At 41.6% G+C, this 18,063-nt stretch overlaps 1 protein-coding gene across 6 annotated transcripts in view; it reads right to left on the reverse strand.

The window, feature by feature from the left end:
- The window catches only part of LOC111245001 (adenylate cyclase type 5-like), a 66,691-nt gene extending 56,364 nt beyond the window's left edge, over positions 1-10,327 (reverse strand). For 2 of the 6 annotated variants that reach the window (XM_022792710.2, XM_022792682.2), the window contains exon 1: positions 872-3,992. The gene's annotated coding sequence lies outside the window, so the exon portion shown is untranslated. Of the gene's footprint in view, positions 1-871; positions 4,005-10,172 lie in introns of those variants that run through there. The other 4 variants (XM_086977117.1, XM_022792700.2, XM_022792692.2 and 1 more) reach the window with 4 other exon arrangements.
- Positions 10,328-18,063: the final 7,736 nt, after the last annotated feature.

The following is an 18,063-nucleotide window of genomic DNA, read 5'->3' on the forward strand; positions in this document are numbered from 1 at the left end:
TTTTCGTTCAAAATGTTACATGCAACCGATTCTGAGTTTCCCTAATAATGAATTTTTGAAGACTACATTCACAAAAAATTTCGTCTATATGTAGAGGGCATTTCTTCCCAGGACATTGATAACTGAGCTAATCTTACTAGCCCCTTTTATACGCATTAAATAGATCTGTGCCAATGACAATGGCCAATGTTAGTGCAAATTCAATAAACGATGGGTTCGCGGTGTAGCTCTTCTGAATTCGAAATTGGTTTATCATTAGTGAAGTGACGAATTATTAGCTCCATTATTGCAGCTTTTCAATCGTATAAATAAACATTTACGCTGCAACATAAAACAGAGAGAGGGTAAAAATCAAAGGCATAGAACTTCTGCTTGATGTTGCTTTATCTTTTCGATAAGTCACGCTCGAACGCTCAAAATTACAAGGTAATTCCGTACACTCTCCTTATGCATTGTCCACAGCGTCACAAAGTATCTAGGCGACGTACCTAGGATACGTATAGGGTTCGTTCGTAGCTCTCCATAGACCCAAAACGCACAGATTTATTTAGCTGGCTGATAGACGTTGTTTTAAAGATGCCCGATTATTCTTTAATTGATAACCTTTTTATTGAGTATTCAGCAGTAGAGTTCGAAATACTCATATAATACTTGTCGATATATTTCAAGGATGTAAACCCGTTATAATATATGTCTATATATGGACATATCTATTATAGATTTAACCGGCATCATTGCTCACTAACAAATATGTGGATACTTATAACTGCAACATTGGGAAAGACTCACGCATGTCTAACCTAAGTTGTTACTGACTGGAATTTGCTTTCTAATTCTTTAACATCTATATCGCTGAGAATTGTTTACTTACTTCGGTGACAATTCATCAAATTTGATTTTGTTTTGTTGTTTATTTTCGTACCGGAATTACACCTTCGATTCCAAATTGAGTTCAGTTGGTTGAAAATCTTTATGGAGAACAAGGATTTTCACGAAATGGTTTCTGTACTCGAAAGAGGCAAGGAATAAGACAATCACTTGAGAGAGCCGCACCCCTTCGGTTCTTCCTTTAGACATTTGTATCACCTGTCGCTCCCGCACGAAATTTGTTTAATCTTCGAGTCGGCGTAACTTCGAAAGACTCAACAGACCCAAGAAAAGTCCGTCCACACTTTTCAGATTTCCGATCTCATTACATTACCGGACACGCACACGCACAATTTAACACAGTCAGCATGTTTGTTTGCAATAAGTCAACATATAATCGAGGAAACATAACTAAAGAACAAGCCTGTTGCTTTAACCGCGCACTGCACGTGTTCTTCAGTGGGTCAGGACTACTCTAGTATCTCGTCTTCTTCCATTTTGTTTTACACTATTTTCTCGGAAACGAAGTATTGTTATGCTCCCAAGAAGATACAAGGAACAATGACAGGGGCCAGAGATTCACCGCTAAATATGCAAAACGCCGGCGGTATCCACACGGTTATTCTCCGATATTTTTTTCCAGGTCCAGATTTTTTCAGCAGCTACTTTTGATTGTACGCGTCTGTGTTAGGTACAGATATACGTTGACGGAGATGGCCAGCAAAGCTAGCAGCCAAGCCTCAAGTCAGAGACCTCGACTGCTCCGATAGTCCCCGTCGGGCTGACCTAACGACTTAATAAAAGACGTGAACGGGCTACTCTGAACATTGACGGAAGAGATCCTTGTCGAGTGGATATAGCACCCTCGATGACAGCGCGATGAATGATCTAGGTGAGGAACGGACGACACCGTAATACTACTGCAAACGTAACTGCTTTGCCAGCAGAAGAGCTATGAGTTCTGACTGTAGTAGTAGGAAAGATGCTCCTGTTAAAATCCCGCTATGGTGCTGGCAGAAACGTCAATACCAACAACGGAGGTATTAGAGATCAGCGATCATTTACTGTTGTTACTATCATCGTTGCTACACTAAATCATTGTGGCTGTCGTCGTTAGAACGCAGAGCGCCGATGACAACTGCGACTGTTCTATTCTTTCACTACTTTCCTCGATTTTTTGCTCCCTCGCTATTGCCGACATTGATTGGTTTATTGATTGGTGCTGTTGTTACACGGATATGTGCCCGAAGCAGTTTTACAGGACAGCACTTACCGTGACACGACGTTACGGCGAAGCGTTGGCTGTACACAGTGGTAGCGCACGCGAAGATCGGAAGGTTCCGCCGGAAATCGAACTACACCATACATTACTACCGAAGCCCGCTCTAATTATCACTGTTGCCGCTCCACACCTTCGTACCTGTCGTGAGCTGTTAAACCAGCGGCATTGGTCGAACAACTACAATGAATCTGGTCGTTGCAGCTTAACAACGGTTGACACAAGACGGGACTCTGCCAGTGTTCCAATAACAGAGACAACGCTATCAGTAACGAGCTGCGGCAGCGTTAACAGAAGATACTACTGTAAAATATGTACAGCTGTAGTAGTCTTACATAATGAGTATTGGCTGTCGCGCTGCCTGTTCGCCTTCCTAGCCTGTCCCTCTTTAAGCCCACAAGCGCTTTCGGACTCCGTCTGACTCCAGCTCCTATAATGACTACAGTTAGCAGGAGTGCTACCAGCAGGGCCACTGCCGCCTTCTGTCCCTACGATCACTGGCTCTCCATGATGTCGTTTTAGCGGCGGATGGTTGGAGCGGCGAGAGCAGACAGCGGCGGCGGCGGCGCCACCGCCGCGAACGCCGGGTACCTGTTCGGTTAAAAGAGGTCTTGTCCCACCACCAGCGCCGCCGCCCCCACTGCCACCATCTCCGATGCCAACATCGACACCACGAGCTCAGGTAACAACGGCGGCACAGGCAACGTCAACGATTGGAGCCGCTAACTTAGGCGCCGCCACAACTGCCACCAGAGGGATAATGACGACCGCGACGGTTAAGACGACGCCGGGGTATGCAACAGATGCAGCAGCGGGGCAGCGTCGGGGAGTGCGACGGGACCTACGGACAGGCTCTCGATTGCAGCAGAAATGTTGGGCCCGTGGTTGATCGTCGTTTTTCCTTACACTATCATTTGTGTTCCACGCATCGGCTTGCGATTAGCTCATATGCAGTATGCAAAAAAAATAAGCGGGCGAGCTTTCCCTGTGCGGTTTTTATTTCCAACGCCCACCAGTTCTTGCCGCTTCCCGCCTCTTTGAGTGCAATAGCAGCAGCTGCGGAGTTGGCGGGAAGCAGCGGCACGTTCCCTTCTTTTCTTCCTCTTTCTTTTCCCTTTCGTCTGATCAGGAAAGAGGAAAACAAATTCAAATACATACTCACGGACGCACGCACGACAACAACGTCAACTGGTCAACAACACACTATATCATGGCTTAACGGTTTTTCTGATGGTGATGGCCCTTCTTTATCGCTCGTCCAGCGAACGACAACGAACCGAACAAAGGTGCCTGAAAAGCCCCGCGAACAAATAGGACATTTTGTGCCGAAAATGCTCCTACATAAGCCGTTTTAGATACATAAACCTATCGTAGAGATGCTGATTACAATAGTACTGCCTCCAACACACAGTCCCTACGAGGTGCACACGCAGCCGCAGTAGCAGCGGTTGCACCAGAGGCATCAGCTGGAGAAATGACCTTAATCAGCTCTTCTTCCTCTATCGTGCCGTCCTCCAACAACACAACGTTGAAGATGGGAAAGGGCAAGGTAAGTGACGGAGGACAGCCGATGCTAGGGCAGCCAGGCAGGCGACGTGCCTTGGAAACGCCGAGCAGATCTGCGAGGAAGAATAAAAGGCGATGGCAGTAGCGCTGCTGATAGCAGTAGCGCTGCTTATAGCAGTAGCATAGCCCACAGTGAAGCTTATTTCATACAGTAGCGTCCGCTTATCCTGCCACGAACGTTGCCTTTTTTACCTACCGCGAAGAGACAAACCAATCAATAGAAGCAGCGTCACATCAGCAGCAGCAGCATCACCTATAGAATAGAATAGGATAGGATTGGATTGGGAAACGATAATGACAAATAGTGATGCGAACTAGAATTACAAAAATTAGTATAATAACAACTACAGCGACTATATTACCATCATCGTCTGCGAAGAAAGGGCGGAGAGAAAGGATCACTGGAAAGGGTCGAGGAGTCGACGACAGCAGTGGCTGTGTTTGGCGCGTAAAAACTGCGCAGCCATCTGACTCCTAGGCGGGTAGGCTGCACTACGGGTTGAGATTGCACGGAGAGGAGTAAGTTCGTTATGGGAGAGAGATCAAGCGACAGACTATAGCTGAGAGGGGACCAGAAAGGGTGAAAACTGAGGAAAAGGTTCGGGGCTCAACTGAGTACGAGGGGTAGCAGCACGTCTGTAAAGAAAGAAAGATCTGCAACACCGTAGCGTCCTGGGTAACCCAGAGCTATCTTGTAAACGTTTAGGTAATATTCTACGAAATAGCTTTCTGAGCAGGCGGGTTAGGTGGAAGCGGCTAAGGGCGGATGCCTGTACGGAGCAAAGGAAAATAACAGGGCCATCTACGAATCTGCTGGAAGAGTAGTGCTCATAAAGGACTTGGAGTCTTTTCATACGGTGAAACATGAAACGTATCCCAACAGGAAATGACGGCAGCTGGAAGGAACCTGTCACAGCTTCTACAGAGAAGCCTGAAGGGACGTTTTGGTCGCTCGCAGCCCGAAACGCAACTACTAGGTAAATGGACGATGATGAAACTGCAGCGGCTTAAGCGAGAAGCAGTGAATTATTTAGATGGACGCAAACATGTACGGCTCCAAGATTTCTTTTGTGAGAAACAAACTTCTGAGCGAGATGTTGTGAACGCATAGCACATGTACCCGATAACAGCGGGTAATGCATTAAATGGGGTTGCTTAAGCGTGTGCCGGTCTAGTGTGCAAATCAAGAGTTCGACTGAAAAAGAAGTCGACCTTGACCTTAGTTGGATGTGTGCCTAAATTTTAATAGAAAATATATGAATGTAAAGGAAATGAATCTGTACACCTAAATATCATTTAAAAAAACTCCCAAGAGTGGTATAAAAACCAGCGTTGATGTAACAGTCGGCATAATCCTAATAACATCCATCGTGACCCTGGGTAAGACGTCTGCGATTTCATTTCTGCTTCTCATATATAGCGTCTTTTCTGAGATTTTCTTCACATGCCTGGATCAATGGTACTTAATATTTCAGGTCACTGATTGAGGCCTTTGGAAGCATACGATAAATGCTAAAATACTATTTGCGTTCTTCTTGAGGTTGCCTGAGGATGGTCTCAATATTTCATCACTTACACTTTCGCAACAAGCAACAATTTCTTTGGAGTGCTGAAAACCTATTTACAGCACATTCTAGTTAATATGTATATTAATATTTAAGCTGATCAAATTTTACTGCGCAAAAAGCTGAAAAAATTAGCAGACAGAGCGTTGGCCAATGGCGTTGTATCGCAGCTACATGATGTTCATATGTGGCTGGTCCTGCTTGCGACACTTTGCAAAAAGAAAACGACTTCCCCAATTTTCCCTAGATTTCCGTATGATTCGCCCTTCCACGTGCTACAAACTTCTACTGCTGAAAGAGGCAATCTTTTTTCTGGGCAAAATTGCCTATTCCCAGGCGTCACGCTAAATATTGGCTGAAGTATAAGGCATATTCGTAAATATTCAAGTCGGCACAAAGTGAGAAGTTATACAGGACGTGTCGTCCAAATGTTTGGCGTCTTCGAAATGGATCTATGCAATTTAAACAATGACGACGACGACGACAACAATGATTATATGTATATAAAGCAGACAATAAATTAAAATCATCCCTGTAAAGACGAAAACTACAGGCTGGTCCTATGGATCACATGGAGTTGTACACCCTATCACATAGACCGATGCAGAATTGCAAGTTCTATTGGCGAGTTTTTGTTGGTTTTTGAGCGGTCCTTAACAAGGCCGCAGCCTTGCATAAACTGTAACACAATTAAAATAAATTTAATTCACTTTTCCAAGCGTTGCACAGGCCTTTCAAGACCAGTTGATTCTATCCACATGCATAACATGACGTATAATTTATACCCATGTTAGGCTTCATCGTTCACCTAATTTAGTTCGTACTATTTCCAACCGATCCCAAGACTCTAAAGCCGCCCACATTCGACTATGGCGATAATTATAATAACCGCGCAACTCGCCGCTGTATTCCCATAATGCTATTTTACTAGCAACCTTATCTTATTATCTGCCTGAATCTGTTTCATTGCAGCTATCCCGCGAATGAATTTTTGATGAATTTGTTTACGGAACTGTACACGACTCCAGCTGCTACACTGTTTTCTCATTCCGTGATTAATAGCAGTGAAAAAATTGATTGCACGGTCTAAGTGGCGCACAAAGCCACCCATCTTTAGTTGGGGGCGCTTTCAACGCCATAAATAATAGTACAGAGAGATACATTTAAAATTTTGACTTTGTTATGAGTTATTAATAGAAAAAACATTTTCCAGAGCAAAAAGTAGATCTATTTATTGCTTTTCATATTGAGAAATCTACTTACTTATACTTTTTTTTTTAGTAGTCGCTTAAGACGTATTCATAGCGATAGTTCGGGACGACACCGTCTGCTGTTTAGTGGCGTTCAATTTCGAGCAAATTATGAATAATGGTAGTAAAAATCTTTTTTGCGACAACTACCAGCCTCAATGGCTCTCAGGTATAAAGGATCTTTAAAACACATTTCTGGTTCACATGAGGTCGAGGTACGCAGAAACACCGCTGGCAGAGGTTCATGTTGGTTTAGCTCGGATCTTTTTTTTTCTCTAATTAAAAGGATGCCTAAGTTTACAAGACTTAAAGTTGCCTATTTTGCACACGACTAAATTGCACCATTACACAGGACTAATATAACGGTTGAAAAAAAATACATTGTTCTTCGTAAACACAAAACAGCTCCCCCACGGGAATGTTCTCCGAATGCCGTCGGTATATCCTTACGTATAACTCATCTATCATATGTAATCCAATTACTTGCCTTTTCTGTGCGTGCGACTTCCACGAGGAAAAATTATATGTTACTTCGAAGATGATTATCGTATTCATCAACAACACGGGTAGGCACGGATATAATTGAGTTTGTATTTGTCAGAGACTGAATTCAATTAACTCAATACTAATGGTAATGAGAGAAATTGTTTACGAACGTCTGTGGTATATTAAGAAGATCACTTTCCCTACGATTCATGACAGGCATTAGGTCGATAAGTTGGCAAAGGACGATGTCTTGAAACAAGCACTTACAGAACGAACCTCTAAACTCCACCTACTTATATGATTGATATTCTTTTATATCTCTTAACAGATTCGGTCTACCTTTCTGTACATCGCTTCTAGAAACCTTTAGATGAAGCATAACAATATTTACCTAAAAGCATTTCGTCAGTCACTCGGTTTCTAATGTAAATCTCTAGAACGGGACAGTCCGACTCTACCGTGTGACCTTATGAGCGCCCTAACAGGTAGCAAGTAGTTTACTAAATTCAAAATAAACATAAAAAATTATACTGATGCGCCATATGTAATTTGTGGTTTCGAATTGTGTTCTCTATATGTGAAATCGCGATCTTCGAATGGACTAGTAATTTCGCTATGGCGTCACGGCATAGCACGTGCAAAGAGTTTTCTGATATCTTTTTGTAACAGGCCACAAAAGTCAAGTTTAAATTCTACAGCGTCACAGATCTCTATGATATAGGCATATTCGAGTCGAATAAAAGTGGTACTTTTTTACGGTAAAACCTAAACCCAATTTAAAAACATGGGACAAGGTTGTATAAAGCAGGACATCACTGATATTGGTACTACTGTTTCTAGAGTCGTTTGCATCGTTCTCGTCTAGAAATCTACGCGTGACATGAGCATGGAAAGACTTGTATGTGCTTCATCTTTGAGGCTTCTTAATAAGCCAACCAGTTCGATCAGAAGTATAATAGAAGCTGACTTTTACCACATGAAATACTCCAAGAGTAAGATAAAAAGGAACTAAAGGTGGTTTTAATTAGATTTTTTAAACCGGTGGCAAATAACCCCGGCTTTTTACCTACGACTCCTAGAGAACAGCTGAGCCGCTTATGATATTTGTATCAGTCAGCAAACTCGATTTCCTTTGCTAGATGCCTGTTCCGTGAAATCGAGTCGCGATACGTGGCCGTAAAAGCAGCTGTAATCATCTTAGACTTCCTACTATTCTTACTGGCCTTATGGAACGTCATGATCAGTACGATGTCGTCTGTACAAAAAGCGATGCTATTCAAAGCGTCATACCGCTTAGTTACTCGCGATACGCCACAGAATCTGAGACGCCATCATCTAGTGCTCAAGTTAGAGTTTACGCCTACCAATAATTAGTCGCAGTTGTTTTTAACAAGTTATCCTCTAATTCAGAATATAATGTTTTGAAAATGAATTTTAGACCGTTAGAAAAAAATTTGACCTTGAGTCAAAAGCGTGACCGACGTGAGCGGCAGTTATGCTGAAGAAACACGTATATCGTTAAGATGGCGTTCATCGGTACATGCAGACAAGGTCATCCAAATATCTGTTTTTATCTTCATGTACCTTACAAATGAGTATCAATTTTGCTCCAACTTGTTCCAACCGCCGTGTAGAGAGCCTAAGCATCTCTGTCAAGTGTTTGGTTAACGCGCATACTTGTTGCTCTATATAAGTATTTATATATTCTATAGTTGATCTAGCCAGCATAACGATCAAAGGTATCGGTGTCCACATATAGTTCGCACAAAACCAGGCCAGAGTAATGCAATGCAGGTTATGGAAAAAAATTAATATTTTCAATAATAAAGCGCATGTTTTTAATCACAAATATTTATATATTTTTTTCCTAGCTCACATGTTGTGATTGCAGAAATCAGCAATATGAAATTGTCCAAGTATAAATAAGTATATATAATAAAGCGTTATGCTGTCATTATCTACAAGTATCCTGTTGACTGAACACTAACTTAGGTAAATAATATACATTTGACCCACACGTACAGAATTCATTTAGGCATTATAGAGTTAATACCTTTACAAATATGGCCATCTAAATAAAAGAAAAAGTTAACAACTGCGGATTACCTAAATATAATAAATGTAAGACTAAACCAATATTCCAACAAAAGCTTTCAGTATCAACCTATCCCGTGAAACGGGAACAGCAGGAGAAATGATGGCCCTTCAAACACCCTGCTCAGATCGTATCCTATAACTGTCTTGAAGAGAGACAATTTACCTTGAAATGATAGCAATAAGCCTATTCGGAGCCGGTTTCTCCATTCAGCCAACATCATAGCGCCTTTTTTAACAAGTAAATTGGCAAAAAGGAACGCGTACCTAGGAGTGAAGAAAAGAAATTCTATTTTTTAAAAATAATACAAAAAGCCGGCTCTGATTTAGGTCAGGAACCTAATACGTTTTAGACATAGAATTTTAGAAAGGTAACAGTAAGTTCTAAGCCTCAGTGATTAATAACAGTAAGAAGTATAAGTATGTCTGACAGCAGTACGTTATGATTTCTTTGCGTCCCTTGGGTGTTTTGAAGCAGGTTGCAAACCTATTAGGCATTACAGACCGCAATACTTCAGAGCTTAGAGGATCCGCTTTCCTCCCATGTGATTATAATCTACGACGGTTATGCAAAACCACGCCGCTATTGATATTCAAAGCATTTTTTTGGTTTTTGTTCAACATGTGAACCGAATAAAGCATCGTATTCATCGCATAATTTTATAAACTTCTACTGTCGTCGAAAATAATTATGCAGCCACTTAATCCCGTTCACGTAAAATAGTCTCAATATCGTACCTTCCCGTTATTCGACCAGTGCCGCTCTCTTATTTTGTGTCGTCCGTTTCCAACATCGTCTGTTCTATCCAAAGGGCTAAAGTCGGCGTAGAAAAAGAATATTCACAGTGTAAACCTCAACGGCTATGTAGTCTATACATATATTATTGATGTTTATGTGTATTCTAATTAGAACGTGCATACAAATTGATTTCATAGCCGTGTTGTTTCGTAATGTTTAAACTGTCGATGGGGCACCCAAGCTCTTACTTTTCGAAAAGATCCTATAGACCTAAGATGCCGAAATAGGGTAGGTGTCTTAAATATACTATTATGCAAATTTTTTACCTTGGATGCTCATCTTTCGAATCCGCACTGGACTTCAACTTCTGTTCACTACGCAATGGAATTACAATTGGCTTATAGACACTAAGGAACACCTTGAAAGTCTATACAAACATAAACAAATAATAGCGAAATCAAAGAGATAGGTAACATTGCGAACGGACCGAGAGTATTTCTGCTCGAACCAAATCAGCAAATGTTTCCTGCTTAACAAGGAAGTACAGATGAAACGCTTATTTGAGGAAAGGGTTTAGATTAATCGTGCGTATATATTATATGCATCTTTTTGTCTTGGAAAAATCCTTTAACTCGATAGGCCTTATGGGTAGACACTGATAAATAGCGATATCAGCACAAGACATACTCTCATAGTTACAGTAATAAGGAACAGAACATGCAATGACAGTATGAAGAGGATTTTTTGACCATTCCATAAAGTGTGGGCCTATCCCGTTCGCTTCTTTTCAATTGTGTCGCTCTAGCAAACAATGTTCCATGTGTATACTCTGAAAACAGACTTCTAATTACTAACCTACGGAGCGCCCTCTTACGGCTATTTTCACTCAACAGTAGGCTATGGAGCCCTAGTTTTCGCATTTCGGCAAGGTTGATTTAATCCATAAGAACGCAGATGAAGAAAGGGTTGCTCGACAACTTTCAGCCTACGTCTAGCTGCGCCTGAAAACATCATATTAAGCATTTACGGAATGAAAATATGTTCATTCTTCGACTCCAATGGCCTATTCACGTCACCAAAGTGAAGAGAGCTCAGAAAAGGTTGAAATTGAGCTCGCACCTTTGCGACGGTAAAGTTTATTATAAGTGAAAGAGAATTTGTTTTCCATAAATACAGTTTACCTTCTAAACAGCGATATTATTGGACGATATTAAGGATTTCCCGTATAATAAAAAATGTACTGTATAATAGCAAAATATGACGTCGGTTATATCGCTATAAAGAGCCCTTGTGCTAGCGGCACACTTTAGTATCTCAGTTATGTTTTTCCGAAATTCTTGCCATGATTTCCGCTGTCTAAAATAATGCTAACTCGTCGAAAAATTGTATGCTACTTACATACTATTTATATAAGTCATGTAGGTTAACTTGAATCATGGTGAAGCCTAAGACTTTACAATGGGCTGATGGTTCGATGTAGCATCCTGTGTGAATTCTACTAAATCTTCAGTTGTATCTCGTTTATAGGGCTCATTTGCGGTCATCAAGTGATGCCCTTCGAATTTTAACAGCTGGAATGGCACGGCAGTCCGCAAATGTAAGATGATTTTAGAGAACGCGATCAAAATATGTTGCAAATTTGTGAAGTGTAGAATAACTGTCATTGTTATCATATGTAGAAAGTGCTTGGTTGTATGACTGCCTTCAACACTAATGCATGGACTGATTTGAAAGCGGTTCCAAAAAAATGAACAGGTCCTATGAGTTGCACGAAGCTTGTGCGACAAGAAAACGTCAAGGCTCGCGTAACTACGAGTGTGGCAGCTGCTTCTTTGCGGGCTTCGATATGGCTTAGCCATTTTGTGGCAAATACAGAAATGTTGCTGGCAGAGATGTTGTTCGTTTTGAACAACTTTTGATTACAGTTATGCACACGGAACGAGATTAACATACGTGTATGTTGTTGTTGTTGTTGCTAATAGTTGTTATTTATTAGCAATTCGCAGGACAACATACATATCACTCTACGCTCGAAAACGGAGCCGTTGATCTTATTTTCCAATACGTGGAAGATATCCCTTGCTCTGCATTTATATATACAAAAAGGTCGTGTCAAGGTCGTCAAGCGAAGCTTGTATGGAATTATCCCTTGCTGTATAAGCCGAACCTTACGGTAGGTTTTTAGTAGGCGAGGGGAGGGCTGAACCATGATTTTCGAATGTGGCGAACACTTATGAAGAAAATTGTGCCCACTGTATCCACAAACGAAATAATACGTAGAAAAAATTCTACCGTGATGAGTTTTACTGAGTCAGCTGAAGGTACAACTAGTGGATAGAGGTGACTAATATTTAAAAGGTAAAACGCGGCAAAGGTGCGGCCAAGTAAATAGTCGATTTTTTACCAACTGACAATTTACAAAGTGCAGTCGGTGCCTATCGCCTCTCCATAAAAATTAGTTTGTTTCATGTTAATTCCCCCCTTCTAACTATGTCACTATTACCGTTAAGTGTATTTCAACTTTCTGCGTATATCGCCACCATCCTGATAGTAAATTATCGCTGTTATTGTAAAGGATCGTCGTACTCTAAAAAAAGCTGCTCGTGAAGAACTTTAATTACGCCAACAAAGTTAGACAAAAACGTAATACGTCGAAACAACTAACGAATCAAATTGGCTGTGTGTACGTATCTATCGTATATAAGTTTCGCGAATATCACATGTTGTAAGAAGGACCATTAACACAAGCGGGCGACCGTTGTCTAACGAACGGCTGAGACAAATACAGCATTCTATTGCGGGTCAGAGACCTACTGCTAACTTAGTACATTAGTTTGCCAGTGTATTGATAGGTATTCTTGTCTTTGCTACCCAATCAAGCATCAATAGAATTATATGTATCAGTTTCTGTGCACTAAAAAGCGTCTGCACAGTGTAAGCTCCATAGCTGTTCTTTGCTGGAAAGCATACTTATTTTGAGTAAATTCCAGTTATCCTTCCCTCTACGTACGGTATGAGCGCCACTAACTGAAACCCTTTTGACTCTTATCAAGGGAGCATGCACCAAAAGTGATAATCGTTAGGTTGCATCTACAGTTCATCTCAAAATAGTCCCGAGAGGCCATGTGACAACGTCGTGGCGACTCTGTTGGCTGCGAGGGCGCAGCCTATTAAAGGTGAATCTGTTCCCGAACGCTGAGAAGCTTCCAGCCTAAAGTAATATTCGTAGCTTCTCGGTACTCTCTTATGAAGAATTTTATTTTTTACAACATTTCGTTTCTACAACAAACCTAGTCGTGTAGAAATAGTCTCTATATCCCTACTGCTGCGTTTTGGTTACTCTATGTATAAGTAAATAATGTACTATGCCTAGTTTCGTGTAACCTTTCCATTTTTGTTCAGGGTATAAATCGAAGCCCACATTCGAATCGCGACTTTCTATTTAAAAGCGAACGGAATATCATTTACGATTATTTCCGTTACGTTCCGAGCTTCACATCCGTTATTCCCGTTAAGCGTCCGATAGACTGGCCTTCAGCACGCAAGGAAGTGTTCTCGCACCCAACAGGAGACTATGTCGAACCAAGAACCACAACCGTTCATGGGCCTATGATGGCTCAGTGAATGCCTCTTGAACTGAAGACAGTTCCGTCACACGACTTGCGAATGATATTCACTAGACATATATTTGTTCGTTCCTCATCAGCTCGCAGTCTGACATCGTCATCGACCTTTAACGAAGTCGTTAACGAACAAGACACAGATACGTTAGGTTTCTACAAGTTAAGATGTAATATGGAAATTTACGCCACAATGCATTCCAAAACGAACAGAGGATCATTTCGTGAAAAATAAGTACTTCTTACATCACAACAAACGAGTTGAAACGTTGTTTACATTTCCCTTTTTAAGTATTATATACATATGTACGTAACGCATATGACTAGTGAATTGGATTGTCAATCAAACAGCAGTTGAGCACTAATGACAAAGCGCCAATAAACGCCATCAACGGATATACTGCGTATTCATTTGAATTTTTTTAGGGCCAAGGGTATGATTGACATCTGAAGGGGTGAGCAAGTTATGTTTTGTCGCAGATCTTTGCAGATGGCATAGCATCGAGAGCTACCCGGGATCAAGCCAATATGCCGGTGGCTCTTCATTGTGTCTCCAATCGACAGATTAATCTCACTCTTGACTTAAATACTCCATTCATTGGTGCTGTCATCAGAGTCCCAATATCCCATCTTTCAGTAACAAAGCAGCTGACTTGAAGATTACTGAAAACGTTTAGAAAAGAGCAAACATTCAATACAAATCCAAGTCCAGATCGCTACTATATTCTTTACAGATTAGTGGTCACCGTTAGACAAATCTGTCAGGTCGTATGTCAACCTGTGCTTTGGATTGAACGAAGAAAACTGCAGCAAAACCTGAAACCTCAACACAGAAGATATAAAGCCCCCTATCTTAGGGTAGCATAGCTCAAGACTAGGTTTTGTAATTGAAACGCGCATACTGCTGAGTAAGGGCAAGTTATGAGCAGATTTGAACTATTACTACATAAAATTGCTTTTGTCACTTATCATGAAAAAGAGCCTCTATGAATCATGAAATTTCACCTAAACGATTATTGTTCTGTCACATTGTTGTGGTTTTAATATTTTGAATGATAGCACACTGGGTCGAGTTCAGGTTAGGCTGTTATTGGCCGATATCCTTTTTTGTTGTTAGATTCTTCTCCTGCAACTTTTTGTCATTTCGGGAACATATATATGTAATCTTACGTAGGTGCTTCAGTCCTAATAAGAGCCTAGATTTTGTAACTATTGGCATCGTATAGTAACAACTGTGTTAACTATTGCAGAAACAACGAGACAACGACCCAGGAATAAGGGATTCTCTCGACGATTGATTGTATTATCAATCTACTGAGCGTATTTGACTAGACCCAGCGCCAAATTTGCATTTCGGATTCCGACAAACTCGACGTGTTGTGGTTGAACTGGCTCATAATGAACAGGCGCACTGTCACCTTCAAACACGGCCATCTCCATTCTAATGCTGGAGCTACAAAGTGCGGTAGCCACTAGCAGCGCCTCTGATCAGAGCAGTTTTGAGCAGTCGCATCTCTCTCGAAACGTTAACTAGCGAAGCGTTCTCCATGACACTTCGATCTTCATCTCAATCCGTCAGTGTCAATATTGTCGGCACGCCATGCGCGCTTCATTGATTTGGAAACATGTCGAAAATTTCTTGCCGTAATCATTGGCAAAGGGTCGCATCTTGTTGACTTGCTACTGTGTCTGCTCGAGCCGAAATATCGGTAAGTGGTGATGGACGAGGGGGTGCTGCTTAGGTAGGTCAACAAGATGCAACTCTCCGACCAAAAGTAGACATGACGGCGGCATTTGTCCGTGAGGGATACGCGTCTTCCGTTCTGCTAGTGGTGGTGACTTCGCAATGACTCACCTCATACAGTTTATACTGAAATTTCGATCTGTTTGAAGCAGCCCGAAAGAATCTAACATGTAGATTTGGTCTCGTTACATTTTCACGCAGCAGCAACTCGTACGCAGTTCCGATTCTGCTCCATTCATGGGAAGGTCACAGTGTAGGAAAAAAATATGAGTGTTTTTTCCTTTCGAGAAAACTGGGTCAGCATCCTCGACTTATATTTGCATCTCTGTGTATTTGGATGAAGGTATGCATGCGTCATGCGTATTACAGCAATAGAACAGATTGATCAGCGGTAACTACAACAGCATTTAAGAAGTTCAGCTGTTGTATTCTACTTAGAAATAGACTTAGTTTGGCAGTACGACATTTCCGCACGTTCGTGGACCTACGTTAGAACACCGTTAATAATAACTATGGTACCGTTTTTTTTTTTTTTCGAATAGATTGGACACTATTTGCAATATGTGAGTAACTTCTTGCAAACATAACTTTCTCACGTAGGACTACAAGAAGCGCTGAATAGGCTAGAACAGAAATAAACTAAAAAAAATACATATGCGTGTCTCTATCTAACCTCTGCGCTCCTAGTGACTTTACTGAAATTAATTTAAATAGCTACTTTTTTTTGCTTACTACTATTATTATGTCCTTGTTTTTCTCCTATATATTCTTCCTTCGCCACTTTACAAATAATTTTCTGATGCGCACCGGTCAGGTTCAAGTTCAGCTCTGGCTTTGCTCATTGTTTTCTTTATTAATCGAGTATAAAATTGTATACTTTTTAAATTGTTAGTATCTGCTAGTTCAGATAGTTTCCCTGAACCTTCTAAGCGAACTATAAAAGGCCGCAATAATGTCCGACCTCACAAAAGCATTAATTTGTATATGCGACCCCTACGATATAGCGATGTGTGCTCACAGAAGCTACCCCTGAATAGAATAATATAGTCACATGTGTCCGATACGATCTACATGTGTTCCGTCTTACACTTGACTTGTCGCGTACGCAGTTTGTACGATAACGTTTTGGAGTGTGTGCGGTGTTTCCAGACAGGATTTAGGAGGTCTTCTATGTGCTGGTCATGTTGAAATAAAAGTAACTTTCTTCATCTGTGGCCTTTGGGATTGAATCGTGTAAGGCACAGAAGTTGTTTAGATATATTCTTCTGTCCATATTGCACTACGGAAAACGTCACTAGAAAACCTGATTCGTCATATTCAGCGTTGGGGCGCATAACTTCTATTAAAGAAACGGACGAAAATAGATTAAGACTGCTGACTTCAGCGAAAACTAGCTGAACACTTCGTCCACAAGCCTTACTTGCTTTCGAATTAGGGTGACTTGGAGGCTCTTCGTAACCGTCGAAGCTTGCCTTTTTGGTGGCAGAGCTGCAGCACTATCTCTAAAACAGATCCGAAGCGCAATGTATTACTTGCAGTGGGCGAAGACAACGAGGAGATGATATTTGAATGAGAATGTACAACAGCAAGCAACGGTTGAGGCGTGAGCTTGGAGCTTCTGAATACCCTTCGGTCTTCTGTAACTGGCGGGTCACACTTGAAAGTGTAGCGTATATTGCACTCCGTTGACGATTTGATGTGTTCGGTAGAAGAGAACGCGTTTGTCACGTCGTATTCAGCAGACCGACATCCACCTATGTAGCTGCGCTCGATGCACAGCGCTATGAGGTACGATCGTTTATGGGCTCGCCTAGTTTGCGACAGCTTCTAATTTGCACAACTTGACGTACGGTCGCTGCTGGCCACAGTAGAACAGAACAGTTTCACGCACATGTCACCGTTCGTTTAAAATGAAGAATCAACGAATGGAAGCGAGAGAAAAACGCACTCAACTGGGGCTCGCTTTAACAGCGAACGAGCGTTTGAACGGTGAAGTCGATTGGCGACAGTACAGGGTTCAGGTGGTCGGATAAAGGCGCTGACCCTAGACGGAGTTCCACACGAGAGATGACACTGAGACTAATGCGGGAAAAAGGCGCTGGCATCAAAACGTTGAATTGTATCGCTTGCAGCAAGAAGAGAAGGAACGGATAGATGTTATGCTATTAGAACGGGACAGGCGACATGGCAAGAACGACGGCGAAAAACGACAAGGAAAGCACAATGATACTATTGTGAAGGCTGAATGAGCCAAATCGACGTGCTGAGTAAACGCAAAATGTGCTGTAACATCCCTTTGAAAGTGCCGCCATTTCTCCCATCAAGCGATCACTGATCTGAGCATGACAAGATGAACTCTTTTTCCCGACAACGCAGCGCGGCATATTCATCTAGTTCGTAGATTCATCGTTTTAATTAAGATTGAAAGACCGCTAACGTGACTCTTCGGCGTCAACAAACCGCACGGGCCAGTCATGCATATAGGAATATTAGGATAGGACAGAGACCAAGAACCTCTTACGCGCAGTCGGTGAAAGGACGGCTGTATGACAAGGAGACGGCACCGTCTGGGAACTGAGATACATTCGCTGAAGATGCACCTATAATATAGTCAAAATAAAGTAAATTTTCTCAACACGACGAGTTAGCTGACACAGCCTCATGAACGCAAGCTTGAACTAGAAAACTGTGGCAATATTGGTTAGACGCTGTTGGCATTCATTCGTGAGTATTTAGCCAGAGGACTAACACATACTCTGAAGCAAAACGTTGCGTTACTTAGAATTGGAGCCCTTTAATGTTTTGGACAAAGTGTATGGCATGAATACTTAAATCTTCCAGCTTCTGTAAAAT

This window comes from Varroa destructor, unplaced genomic scaffold (assembly GCF_002443255.2).
Source record: "Varroa destructor unplaced genomic scaffold, Vdes_3.0 BEIS01000001.1, whole genome shotgun sequence".
Classification (NCBI taxonomy): domain Eukaryota; kingdom Metazoa; phylum Arthropoda; class Arachnida; order Mesostigmata; family Varroidae; genus Varroa; species Varroa destructor.